At 41.8% G+C, this 15,127-nt stretch overlaps 1 long non-coding RNA gene across 1 annotated transcript in view; it reads right to left on the bottom strand.

Moving 5' to 3' along the window:
* Window positions 1-15,127, bottom strand: part of LOC106590163 (uncharacterized) — a 47,573-nt gene extending 32,446 nt beyond the window's left edge. The window contains exon 1 of the long non-coding RNA XR_001325014.2: window positions 14,770-15,127. This is a non-coding gene — a long non-coding RNA (uncharacterized lncRNA). The remainder of the gene's footprint in view (window positions 1-14,769) is intronic.

Raw genomic sequence — 15,127 nt, 5'->3', positions numbered from 1 at the left:
GGATTTGTTGGACCACAGAGTAAGGAAAATCAGCCAACAAGTGCTCAGCATATATGGGAACTCCTTCAAGACTGTTGGAAAAGCATTCCTCATGAAGCTGGTTGAGATAATGTCAAGAGTGTGCAAAGCTGTCATCAAGGCAAAGGGTGGCTACTTTGAAGAATCTAAAATGAGTTTCTCATTGAAAGATGGGAACCGGTAGAATTATAGATAGTTGAGCATCTCAAAGAGAACTCTCTGTCGTCTTTGAGGAATCACATTAGCTTTCGTCAATGCATTTCTATCTGTAACATTCCTAGTTCAAAGAAATTTGGCATCTGAGTTGATACCCTGCTTAACCATTTCCTTGTGGAAATGCTCCCATTATTTTGAGTTAATCGAGGAGAAAGGGAACAACATTTTAGTAAAATGCAAACTGCAAAGGCACCATTGTTCTCTTCATCCAGAAACACCACATCAAACCTGGAAAAGCATCTGGAAGTTGTGCACAAAGGCACAAAACTGGTAGCCAAAGTTTCATAAATGCATGAAAGAGGAGAAATCTATACACATTATGATAATAAACAAAGATGCATAAATAGTATTTCCAGGTATTCTAAAGAAATTTCCATATAAACAATTAAAATTACAGATAAATTCAAAACGGCAATAATGACTAACATATTTTGCTAAGAATGTGAGAGTAGCATGACTGTGCAAATCCAGCCCACAGCCTTTGTGACATACTATCTTTCACAGAGTCTCTCCAATCTCCAATAAAATGAGATCATAATTTGATATTTTACATTTGTACTGTTAAAATTGTGATGGGAAACAAGTCTATTTGCACTCTACAAATCCTCTATATAACACATATTATACCAACCTCTCCACCACTTTCAACAAGACAGTCTAAAGGTTTTCTGTGCAGATAGGCACCGAAGCGTGACACAACTACCACATTAAGATAAGTTACATCCCTCTAGCCCAGTAAACGCACTATCTTCTCTGGGAGCGAGATGGGGGCAGTGGGGCACAGGAGAGGCATGAGGGAGACAGATAGGAAGAGGGACCACTTTAATAGTATGATTCAGCAGACAGAGGTATCACTTCCCCCAGATGGCAGGCTATCTCCTATTGCTTTACATAGAGGTACGTACAGTATGGGGGAGTACAAAAGCAATCAATCCCTCCCTAGGGATGGTCGGTCAGTGCTTCAGAGGGGAACAAGATCAGTGTGTCCCCAGCTAACCATCAAAGCCAACAGGAGAGGGGGCTGAAGGGGGCTTAGGTCCATGAAGCACCATAAAAGTCTAACAACCGGAACAAGAGGGCAGATTGATACACTGTACCATGCATGCTTTCCCAGGGAACTTGTCATGGATTTCGACAACACAGGTTATTCTCCATGGCTCCATGCTCCAAATCCAACACTGAACACTCTGTCTGATGTGGTTCAAGGCCTGAGGGCTCAGAATACATCTACCCCTCTCCTTTCTAGAGCGGAAATATTACTCATCTTACTGAGAATAGGATCTGTCTAAAAACAGACCTCCAACCATTGGGATGACGAGTCGATGAGGACCTGCGGTTAGTGGGGTACATTCCCTGCTGTCAAAAGAATGCTCTAAGGTGTAATGTTTTGATGGGGCATCCGTGGAAGAAATGTGCCAGGAGAAGTTGATCACCCAGGGATCATAGCTCAGCTGAGTTCACCTCTGCTCAGCAAGCCTGCATCCATCCACGCAGACAGCTGAGGGTTTGAGTGACAGGTCAAGGCTCCATACACAGGCTACATTTAGAGTGGTTGACGTGCGAGGGGACACGCTCTGACACCTGGCGACGCTGCGCTGGTGTATATTCTGACAGCAACTGACACTGTACTGCTCCTCGGAGCCAACTGCTGTCCCACTTGCCCTGCAGCCCCTAAAATAACGCAGTAGCCCAACTGTGCCAGGCAGTGAGAACAGAGGAACTACAGAAAGATATTTCCACCTGGCTGGCTGAATGGAAACTCTAACTCAAAGTTTTACACCAAACATACATTGATATCAAAGAGAGATTTGAGTGACAATTCAAGATACACTCCCGTATCTAAAATTAGATTCCTCCCTGTATGAATTCTATTCATCCACTGACTAGACCACTACAGCATGACAATCTCTAAGGAGATCTGAAGATGGCTAGGTTAGGGTTTGGGATTAAGATGAGGTTTTATTTATTTATTTAACCTTTATTTAACTACGCAAGTCAGTTAAGAACAAATTCTTATTTACAATGATGGCCTACCCAAAGGCAAAATGCCTCCTGCGTGGACGGGGGCTGGGTTAAAAATAAATAAATATATATATAAATATAGGACAAAACACACATCACAACAAGAGAGACAACACTACATAAAGAGAGACCTAAGACAACAACATAGCGAGGCAGCAACACATTACAACACAGCATGGTAGCAACACAACATGACAACAACATGGTAGCAACACAAAACATGATACAAACATTATTGGGCACAGACAACAGCACAAAGGGCAAGAAGGTAGAGACAACAATACATCACGCAAAGCTGCCACAACTGTCATTAAGAGTGTCCATCATTAAGTCTTTTAATGAAGAGAATGAGATAAAACTATCCAGTTTGAGTGTTTGTTGCAGCTCGTTCCCGTCGCTAGCTGCAGCGAACTGAAAAGAGGAGCGACCCAGTGATGTGTGCGCTTTGGGGACCTTTAACAGAATGTGACTGGCAGGATTTGTGTTGCATGTGGAGGATGAGGGCTGCAGTAGATGTCTCAGATAGGGGGGAGTGAGGCCTAAGAGGGTTTTATAAATAAGCATCAACCAGTGTGTCTTGCGACGGGTACACAGAGATGACCAGTTTACAGAGGAGTTTACAGAGTGCAGTGATGTGTCCTATAAGGAGCATTGGTGGCAAACCTGATGGCCAAATGGTAAAGAACATCTAGCTGCACGAGAGCACCCTTACCTGCCAATCTATAAATTATATCTCCGTAATCTAGCATGGGTAAAATGGTCATCTGAATCAGGGTTAGTTTGGCAGCTGGTGTGAAAGAGGAGAGATTACGATAGAGGAAACCAAGTCTAGATTTAACTTTAGCCTGCAGCTTTTATATTTGCTGAGAGAAGGACAGTGTACTGTCTAGCCAAGTACTTGTATGAGGTGACTACCTCAAGCTCTAAACCCTCAGATGTAGTAATCACACCTGTGGGGAGAGGGGCATTCTTCTTACCAAACCACATTACCTTTGTTTTGGAGGTGTTCAGAACAAGGTTAAGGGTAGAGAAAGCTTGTTGGACACTAAGAAAGCTTTGTTATTGAGCATTTAACACAACATTCGGGGAGAGGCCATCTGAGTACAAGACTGTATCATCTGCATATAAATGGATGAGAGAGCTTCCTACTGTCTGCGCTATGTTGTTGATGTAAATTGAGAAGAGTGTGGGGCCTAGGATCGAGCCTTGGTTGTACTCTCTTGGTGACAGGCAGTGGCTGAGACAGCAGATTTTCTGACTTTATACACTGCACTCTTTGAGAGAGGTAGTTAGCAAACCAGGCCAAAGACCCCTCAGAGACACCAATACTCCTTAGTCGGCCCACAAGAATGGAATTGTCTACAGTATCAAAAGCTTTGGCCAATTCAATAAAAATAACAGCACAACATTACTTAGAATTATGGGCAATGGTAACATCATTGAGGACCTTTAAGTTTGCAGTGACACATCCATAACCTGAGCGGAAACCAGATTGCATACCAGAGAGAATACTATAGACATCAAGAAAGCCAGTCAGTTGATTATTGACAAGTTATTCCAACACTTATGATAAACAGGGCAAAATAGAAATAGGCCTATAACAGTTAGGATCAGCTTGATCTCACCGTTTAAATAAAGGACGAACCGTGACTGCCTTCCAAGCAATGGGAATCTCCCCAGAAAGGAGAGACAGGTTAAAAAGGTTGGAGATAGGCTTGGCGATGATAGGGACAGCAACCTTAAAGAAGAAAGGGTCTAAACCATCTGACTCAGTGACTGCCTGCAGAGAGAAACTTTGTAGCAGGGCAGGGGAAAAAGAGGGAGAAACATCGGGGATAGTTGTATTAGAAGGGGTGGGAGATGAGGAAATGTTGGACGGGCAAGGAGGCATGGCTGAGTCAAATAGGAATCCTGACTTAATGAAGTGGTGATTAAAGAGCTCAGCCATGTGCTTATTGTCAGTAACAACCACATCATTAACATTAAGGGACATGGACAGCTGTGAGGAGGAGGGTTTATTCTCTAGGTCTTTAACCGTTTTCCAGAACTTCTTGGAGTTAGACCCACAGAGAGAGAACTGCTCCTTAAAGTAACTCACTTTGGCCTTCCGGATAGCCTGAGTGCACTTATTTCTCATTTGCCAGAACGAGACACATGTCAGCCTGAGTATGCGTGTGCCGAGCCTTTTGCCAAATACAATTCACAGTCGAACCAGGGGCTGAACCTGTTTTTAATTCTCATTTTCTTTATAGGGGCGTGTTTGTTAACAATACCACTGAAAATATCAAAAAAGAAGGTCCAAGCGTCTTCGACAGGGATCAAGCTGATTCTATACCAATTTACAGAGGCCAGGTCATGAAGGAAGGCTTGCTCATTAAAGTTTTTTAGCAAGCGCCTATGACAAATCAGGACAGGTTGTTTCACAGAGCAGCCATTACGAACACAGGCTGTAAAAACAGTGATCACTAAGGTCATTACAGAAAACACCAGACTGATACCTATCAGGATTATTTGTGAGGATAACATTGAGGAGAGTAGCCTTTTCTGGGTGTTTGGAGTCATACCTTGGGACTGGTAATAATCTGAGAAAGATTTAGGGGGTCCCATTGCTTTAGGACTTGGTCAGGTGGTTTAAGCATGTCCCAGTTTAGGTCACCTAGCAAGACAAATTCAGACTTAGTGTAAGGGGCTAGGAGAGAGCTTAGAGCAGGTAGGGTACAGGCCGGTGCTGATTGGGGACAATAGCACCTGGCAAATCAAATTGTTTGGGGACAGACTTGGTGGAGACAACCGAGCACTGAAGGTGACCCTTGGTAAAGATTGCCACTCCCCCACCTTTGGAAGATCTTTCTTGATGAAAAAAGTTATAACCAGAAATGCTAACATCAGTATTCAAAACACTCTTCCTTATCCATGTCTCAGTAATGACCAACACATCTGGATTGGAGCTGTGAACCCACACTTTCAATTGATCCATTTTAGGTAATAAGCTTCTAGTGTTTAAGTGCAGAAAACCCAGGCTTTTACGAGAGCAGAAATCAGTGAAGCAGATATCAAAGTCAGAGTTGGGGCTAGCAACATTAGATGGGCCAGGGTGTACATGCACATAACCAGATACCTTCAGCAGTAATACAATCAGGGCACGGCAGAGGACAGGGAGAGCTCTGCAGTGTTGATTTATGACATCTGAATGTGCGTCAGATGGCAACAAGATCATATTGTACAGGAATTTCATCAGGTAACACGAATACAAAGCCGGCGAGAGGTGGTTAGAATAGGACGGGAGGCCAAAAGTCTGTGTAATCAATAGAGAGTCAGAGTCTCGAATGTGGGAACAAACATAGTCTGTCCCACGGTTGGGTAAAGAAAGTTCGTAGTCAACAAAGCATGCAGGAGTCATGAGGCAAAATGCACAAGAAAAAAATAAAATATATAATGACTTGGGGCTAGCCACTGTAAGTTCAGAGTCACCCGCCCCAACAGTGCGTGTGTGCTGGAGGCGAGCGAAAGCTCAGGAGAGAGGGGGGAGTGTGGTGGACGTACCTGTACCAGACAAGGGGAGACATGCCAGGGCAGATGGTGAACAGAACAGGGTTAGGGGTTAGGGAAAGTAGGATTTTCAATTGGAGTAAATTGTTTGGTCCCGACAAAGATCGTAAAACAAATGTGTGTGTGTGAGTGAGTGTCTGTGTGTGTGCATTTATCTTCTTTGTGTGCAATAACCTACTGCAATGTCTGTCAATCAGGCTAATTAATCTTGTGAGACAGACCAACAGCAGACTGACCCAAGACCCCTGATGAGCAGGTGATGGAGAGAGTTGGCGCAGATCCTGAAACGTAGTCATTAATATTTCATTCATGTTGTTTTAACTCTCATTAAAGTGCAACGTGAACAGGCTCCACATGGAGTAGGGCGAATGTTGCCCCTAGATGCTGATCTTTGGTAAGTTTAGCATTTTCCCCACAAATGGTTAAGGTTAGGATTGGTGAGGGGAAGCTGATCCTAGATCTGTACCTAGGGATAGCGCGGCCCTCACTAGGCTGCACACGTGATCCCTAGGCTGTCAGACTGTCTAGCTGATAGGTTTGGTTTTCATTTCCAACAGCATGTGCTAGATGGAAAAGGCTGTTAAAATAACAGCAATTAGCACTAAATGGTTCATAATTAGTTAATGACACATTTTTGAAGTCTATTACATTTATTAATCACCTCTTAGGTAAATTAAGAGAAGTTCCCAGCTAACAACAAACATTCCCACAACTTTAGAGAACGTTCTATTAAGAGTCTTATTCGGTCATTATCTAAGGTTTTCATAGGAATGTTCCAGTGATGTGCAAGGACACTTTCCAAGAGACCATTCCCTTAATGTCAAATAGAACTTACCAGAACGTGGTTACCATGTTCTCAGAACTTAAGATATTAATGTTCTAGACACATTTCATGGGAACGTTGCAAGAAACTTTCTGTGTGTCAGTTGTTAGGACGTCACCTGACAGTCCCAAAGAAACATTATTACACATCATGCCTTGTTACTGTTGTCGAGCCAATTAACTTCAACTTACATACATTACATGATTATATTGTGCATGTATACAGTAATTATTGTTCAACATGTCCTCACCTGGGATTTGAACTCACAACCTCTTGGTTCATGGTAATCTGATCTTCACGGTGGTCCGATCTACACCACCATGTCCATGTCAGATATCAGTTAACCTGATTATACTCTCATCATTGATTTGATTGTGTTATTTCAGCAACTTAAGGTCTTTCTGTATAGATGTCTAATGTTGGTGGGGCATATTAACTTATTTTAATGATTCTCCTGAATCACAATAATCAATAAAACTTTTTCTTGAGTGTTCTTTTCAAAGAGCTGAGATTTACTTCAAAGTGCATTCACCCTATTGCTAACACCTATCAAGTTGTTTTCAGATTTACACAAGTTCCTAGGGAGGAGCAGTTAGGTATTCTTCTGGCAGTGGCGATATCCCTTATATTCTGAGAAAATGGCAACCATCTTTTCAGTGTACATGTTTGGTGGGAGGTTGATGGAATATTCTACTAACCCTCAGAAAACTGGACACAATGTTCGTGCAACGTCCCATGAAACGTGTCTAGAACATGAATATCTTATTCTGAGAACATGGCAACCATGCTCTGTGTATGTTTGGTGTAATGTTACCCTTTGGCGCGTACAATCACGTATTTGTGATCATTGTTGAGTGGTCCCTGCAGCGTACAATCTCAAATACGTGATTGGAACAGTAGCAACAGAACGTATGACGCAACAAATGCGTCAAAACATCATTGTTGTCTAAATAGCATCTAAATATTTTTTTGTACTGATGGAAAATAAAGGTCTTAAACTTTATTCCTCAATTTGACCTTCTTTTGCGAACTTCATCATCCAAGCATCACACGGAACACATCCACAGCCAAACTCATTCTATAAACCAGTCTTAATAACAGGTTGCGCTGACAAAAAAACAAAGCAAAACATAAGTTTAGCGACCTAACAACTAGACTAGTTTACAATGTACCACATCTCTGGTGAGCACAAGAGACTAATGTAATGTTGTTTAGAAAATAAATGTGTGTCAGCTAAGCTAACAGCAGCTACATTCTTTATAATGGCAGCAATGTTTGTTTACGTTTGATAAGCAAAAACTCCCAAATCCAGAATGCCATCATAAGACGCAAATAAACAAAGTCAATGATGGCTGCGCTCATTGCCTGAAAAATATGGGGGAAGGTATGATGCAGGAAATACTACTATAATGGGGGATTTATCAATAAATGGGCGGCAAACACAAGAGGTTATACGTTAAAAACAAATAAACCCCCTGGAAAGGGGCGTCTGAGCTGGAAACCATGAGGTACCAAAGTTACAATCTGATGCCACGTTCAAGACAACTGGGAATTCGGGAGAAACGATTTTAACGGTCATCCAACTCTGAATTCCAACTCGGGAACTCAGGCCTCTTTCTAGAGCTCCGACTTTCCGACCTGAAGATCATTGACGTCATGATTTTAAGTAGTGTTTTTCAGAGTTCACAGTTGTCTTGAAAGCACCATAAGTTAGTCGAGTGAACTATCCCTTGTTATAACATCTTTGGTCTGATAGATGCTTACGTGACAAACAGAATGCATTGTATGATGTCAACAGACGTGGCGCCACACATAGCCAGCAAATAGCTTAGCATTAGCTCATCATAATCAGTACAACGTTCAAGTATTTTACACACATCATGTGTCCATATCAATCTATGCAAGAATCGGAATGCATGATTTGTCATCAGTACTTGAAAACATGAAACGACAACACGATATACAGAAAATAAGCCACTTACTTTGATAGGAATGCACACATGTCCAAAGTCCAATTTGTAAGACAAACAGCTATGAAGGCAATGCGGGCGCCAGCCAGAAAATGTGCTGTGGGAAAACGTTTGTGCAAGGCCTGTTCTGACTAGAGATGCGCAATGTCTTCATACTTGATCTGGGAAAACACTAGGGAAGTGCTTCGGCTCACTTGAAGAGAGGAGTTTGTCCGCTCAGTAAAACCTCAAACATAAATTGTCCGCAAGAGTGAAATGGTCTACTTCGTATGCCAATTAACGAGGAGGTGGAACACACCTAAATTCAAACTGTTGTTAGAAAATAAAACTTGTTGGAAAATAATTTGAAATTGACAAGTTGAAACATGGACTATTGATAATTAGCAGGCAGCGTGCCTTGGTTTGAGGGCAGCGCGGGTAACTATCCTGTTGAGTAACAATCACATTGTGAAACAGTGAGAGCATTCTTACATCACGCGCATGAAAAAACTCACGCAGGGGCGACGGTTAGAGATATTTGGAACTCACACGTGAAAAGGTTAATGGAATATTCTATTAACCCTCAGAAAACTGGACACATGAATGTTCTTGTAGCGTCCCATGAAACGTGTCTAGAACCTTAATATTGGATATTCTGAGAACATTGTAATCACGTTCTGGGTTAGTTCTGTTTGACATTAAGGTAATGTTCTCCTAACTCTAACGCCAAAACATGCTAAATACAGTCTCAGGAGGTTTTTTCTGAAATACATAGAATGTTCCCCTGAATAACAGAAAACTGGACATTCAAACATCAAGGGAACATTGCGTGTAACTTCACAAAAACGTTTTCTCTCCCTAGAATTGTTAGCTGGGTTGAAGATGGAAATGGTAGGATACATTTCTCTCTTATATGAGAAAGATTTCTCTCATCTTATTTTTTGGCAAATAAAATAGGCCTATGTTTTGTGTTAATCCTCCCTAGTCCTGCATCGTTGCAAACGTCATTGATTGTGTTTAAGCGTTGTTGGTTGTGTTTTAACGTCATTGGTTGTACTGCAATTCATTAGAGCTGGAGAACTATATTTATTTTCATGGATCAGCTCCTTAGTCTAATAGTGGCAGCAGCAGCACATGTATTACTGTATGTGGGTCAGTCAAACAGTGTGAATCACTGTGCTGCTTTCTCTTGTAGCTGGAGGTAAACTGACAGCAAAATCAAACACATTGTTTAGAACATGACTCATCACGTCTGCAGAACCTGGGAAGTAGAGCAAAGATCACTCTTCTGATGTTAGCCGCTTTTCTCTGCCTGCCTGCCTTGCTTTCTCTCTGTAATTCCATGTTTGTTTCGTGTGTGTGTGTGTGTGTGTGTGTGTGTGTGTGTGTGTGTGTGACTCCCTGGGGACATACGAAAACAGAGAGGAAGTTGTGATCTCTCAACTTTGTTGGCGTGAGAGGCAGGGGGAGGAACTTGGTGTGTGTGTAAACCATAGAGGAAGAGGCAAAGAGAGTGGTTTCACTGCTAAAAATCTGTCTAAAATAAGGCCAATGCGTTTCTTTGGGCTTATTTTGGAACTTAGCTTGTCACCTGCCGCCCGCCTTCGGGACAACGACTCCCATTGTTAGGGCGGAGACGTGCATCTTGTCATTATATACAGATCTCTGGTGTAAATGGGAAGGTGCACACAGAAGAGCGAAGGAGATGAGACCAAAAATACAACATGAGAACAATATGGGACACTGGGCTGAAGGGAGTTGTAGTTTTTATTATTAAAATATTCAACCTAGTTCAGTGCAGAAACGTGGTAATTAACTACAATGACCATAATCCATTGCGCCTGTTCTTTTCTGGCTCGGACAGAGATGGATCCACTTTTATGCCTGCTACGTTAGGTTGGACACACACAGACTGCATACGCCGCCACATGAGAGAGGAATGTACATAACACAACAACGAGAGAGCGGGATAGAAACAGTTCGTGAAAGTATCTACTTTGAAAACTCGTAAAATGATTGTCAGACAGCTCTGCAGCATACTTAGGCAGACTAGCCTTGCTAAATAGGAAGACTAAAGACAGTACAGCATGGGGAGAACAGAGATAACGTTAGATGGTGGTTCTGTCTGGCTGGCTGGTACCGCCTGAGCAGAGATGAAATGATGACTTTAATAGGAATGAAATATTACAAATTCATCAAATAAAACTAAGTAATATACACAACTGAGACAATGGAACATTTTAAATGTTTTGGCAATTCATAATCGCTCAGCACTACCACTGACATTCTTCTCACTCTCTCTCTCCCTCCCTCCTCTCCTGGCCCTGTCTATCCCTTTAAACTCAACACAGTGCTCTTTTGACTCACAAACCCCAGCACAAATAAGGCTGTGCGCAATATGCATCTATGGCAGAGAGGAAAATCTCAGAGGAGAATTAGTTCTAATCCAGCCAACACAGCATGCTAGGCATCATTGGAATAAAACACATGACAATGCTCTCTCCATTCTGCTCTCTCTGCATTGACACCCAGCACATCCAAATACAAAAAGGTTCTACAGATTCCAGCCATTCAGCAGCTTTTTATCTGCGTTCCATCTGAACATGGATTGACCGACGGGGCCTGAAAAGTCAGGGTGTGACAAAAGGCTTTTCAGGCTGACTTTCTATGAGGTCACTGTGGCCCTTTTTCTGAATCCAACCACTCCGCAAGCGAGGCGACAAAAAAGTTGTCTGGTACCTCCGTGTTTCCATACTGTAGGCAGCATTCTGCTTCAACTATATAAATGCTAGGCTATAGCGTCTTACTCAATCTTGTCTATAAAGAGAAAGAGACATTTCACTTCCTGTATTGTCATAGTTAAGCCTATAAGTATGGTGGTTTACTTAGTTGAATGCATCGACTGTAAGTTGCTCTGGATAAGAGTGTGCTAATAATAGTCCTAACAGTCTGCTAGCTAAATGATTCAAATGTAAATGTAAAATGTGATCTCATCTCCAAGGTTGTACAGTAGCACACCATTCTGAATGGAAATGTTTTTGTGGGGCCAGTGTATCACATTCATCTTGTATCACTTCTGCATTTCCAACTTCTCTTTCTCCCTCCCCTATTCAGTTAAATACATAGAGATCCTATCTAACTCCTAATTCTATGGTTAAATATTCCTTAAACGTGCCTGAAGCTAGCCAGTGACTTCATTCAGCAGGGGGAGTAGCATTACATAACAGACAGACAGGCCTGTGACCACCCCACAGCTCTGCTCTATGTTTTTAATCATTCCAAGGAACTCAGGGAACTCTCTGGAGGCGCTTTACTATGAAAAAGTCCCTCATTTGAGCCTAAGAAAACACGGAAATTCAACCAATTAGAGGCCAAGTCACAGTGGACCAAAACCTCCTCGACGTGAGTGTGTGTTTTTCATTTGATTTCAAACTGCAAATAGGATTGAATTATATTGTAGATGGCATCTGCCATGGTCACATTACCTGTGATTGAAGAGATTGACCTCTACCTCATAAATACGGTCCCTCAAATAAACAAATGCAATACATGAATAACATTCACACACTACATTTTGTGGTGAAAAAAATATGCTGAATAATGCTTTCTTCAATCGAAAGGAAGTTAGTTCTTATCAATCACAACATTCATTTCTGATTAGCTGTTTCCTGGAGGATGGCAGTGTGGAGATTTTGGGAAACCCCTTATCTGACGGTAACCACATCCATATCACTTCTAAAGTTTGGTGCTTTCTGCTTTACATGTTGTGCTGAATACTGAACAGGGCAACTAACTACCCTTTTTTGATTCCACAACTTTATTTCTTACTGTGCCTCTCATAACCCATCTCTCACACTGAAAACATTGTGCAGGGAAGCACTTGGCAGGCAGACCCAGGTCCCGGCTGCCAAAGAAAACACAGACAGGCTGCCGTCTAATGGATAGAGAGAATGAGAGCGCAAGGGAGGGAGGGGAGAGAGAGGGAGAACGAGAGAGAGAGAGGCTACACATAAGTGGACCCGAGTAGAAAAGTGATGATGTCATCAGAAAGTGACGTTATTGCAAAGCGGGGCGTAGGGTTGGCTGCTCTTCACATAGCCAGCCCAATGTAGGGGAGGACTAGCTGTGTGCTTAATCTACTCCAGCTCCTCTCTGCTGCAAAAAACACATTCTTACAGGCTGAATTACATAACGTCAGATGGTCCCCCATGTAGTCCTGCCTTCCAACATGTGCTGTCTGCTTGCACATAGTGAGGTAGTGCATTGGTTTCACACCAGACTCTTTCATAACAACTCATCTTGTGCTGTGCACTCTACTCTTACCTATATCTTTACCTATCATATTCGAAGGCCGTGCTCCCCTATTTCATATAGTGCACTACTTTTGACCGGGGCTATAGGGCCCTTGTCAAAAGTAGTTCACTGTATAGGGAATAGGGTGCCATATGGGATGCAAACTAAAACAAAAACATTATGCACTGATAACATGTAAAAGCTGTTTGATTGGCTCTGAGGGTTTAAAGGGGACCAATGCGTTATATTTTCCTCTCATCCCCTATAATGAGCATGTGTATCAGAGGGAGTGAACCTGCTGATCTGTGAGTAAGAGAAAAGCAGAAGTAACAGGCTATTTGCAAGAGGAATAAGAACACCATTATCCTCTAATAATTGATATCCCTCAGTGTGTCTATAGCTCAGTATGCCTATTGGCTCATTCCCAGAGAAAGCCACAAGGTTTTCTGTCTTCAGTCATATTACCGGGAGGCAAGGCCCTCATCATAAGTGACAGACCATCACAAACTAAAAGCCAAATGAGCACTGCTGCCTGGATGATTCGGGATCCGTTTTCCATAAAGGGACAGTGTGTTATCTTGTTACCATGCAAACCAGCACAAAAATACCATAAAGTGACAACAAACGTACTGACCATTGACTCGTACGGGTGCCAATGTCCCAGAAGTATGACACATGACCCTCCAGTGTCTTTGCGCCTATGAAACCTGACCATGGTGGGACAATGACCTTGTATTCTGTAAACTAGTGTACACACACACACACACACACACACACACACACCGTGCAGACGGAGCCATGTGCGCCTATCACAAAGTGCTAAAAGGAGGGTGTGTGCATCTGAATCATCAACAATCATATCGACGTCCTTGTAAATGTGCAACCAGGGCTGGATGAGTATCAGCAAATATGCTCAGGAAAATGTGATATGGTGTATAATCACTTCAATCTAGAATCGAAACGCTGCACATGCCCTTGATGGCCTAGTACTATAATAAGACTATAAACGGCTCCACCATCAAATCTAAACCCGTGACATCTTTTAATAAAAAAATGATCTGCTGAATATAATATATATTGCTATAATAGGACATAGTCCCCCTTTGTTTATTTCTCTGCGTTGATATCTGAGACAGACAATGGATTGCTCTTATAGGCTACTGTATAAAGTATCACATCCAATATGGCTGCCTACCCTCTGGAATCTGTTGTTTTGCAACATAAAAAGGACACAACTGGACGTGAAACAATGCAACTGAGTGCATCATCATTCACAAATATGACAAACATGGCATATAGCAAAAGGAAATGAGTTAAATGTATTCATGCATTAATGAATGTTGGGCTGGTGGAGGAGGTTTTTGATGTTAGGAAATGATTATAAAACAAATAGAATATAATAAATATTAAACATAATAACATTATCATCAACAACAACATTGCAAAAAATCCAGTGTATCTTACAATGCATTTACAGTAGGTTATTTGCAAGAAAAGCTTTCAACAGTAGTGTATTTGCAAGAAAATCTTACAACATAATACTATATTTATAAATGGGATCAAATGAGATGAAACAGTTCTGTGGACAACAATATTATATAGATGATCCATTTGATATTGGACGAAATAAACATCCAGCCCATGATAAGTGATACAAAAATGTGGGATCATGTTAAAAAAAATAAAAACAAAAAAATATCATCTGGAAGCTCACCAAATAAAAAATAACTTTTAACATGAAAAAAATATATTACAGGTTCCATTTGATTAAAAACATTACTGCAGTTAGATTACATTATTAGAATGCTATGCACTGAAAGGATTTTGATTGAACATTAACACATACATCGACATAAAGCGACGTATACCCGATATGGATAGTATAGAGAGAGCTCTTACCCGTTCTCTGACGCTACTTTGCGCATTATTATTTATATTCCATTTCGGATGAATAGGTGCGTGTCTTTCAAGCACAAATCTCGACCTCCTTTCCATGTGCTCGCAGCCACGCGCTCCATGAAGGGCTGCATACAGTCAGATACAGTGGCTGACGTCACGATAAGTCAGCTCGAGCCACAGAGGAGCTGCAAAGTCTAGAGATGATGATAATATCACGTCCACATCGGCGTATCGACGTGCAGCACGCATGATTTATTGGGCTCGTTCTATAAATAAGGCAGATGCTGTCGGTGTAATTCATATTTCTGCAAATGCATGCAATAATATATAGCCACTACATACTGCCAATACTTGCAGC

Source organism: Salmo salar, chromosome ssa29, assembly GCF_905237065.1.
Source record: "Salmo salar chromosome ssa29, Ssal_v3.1, whole genome shotgun sequence".
NCBI classification, from domain to species: Eukaryota; Metazoa; Chordata; class Actinopteri; order Salmoniformes; family Salmonidae; genus Salmo; species Salmo salar.
The sequence above is the reverse complement of the archived record's forward strand: the minus strand, read 5'-3'. Positions and strand labels throughout refer to the sequence as shown.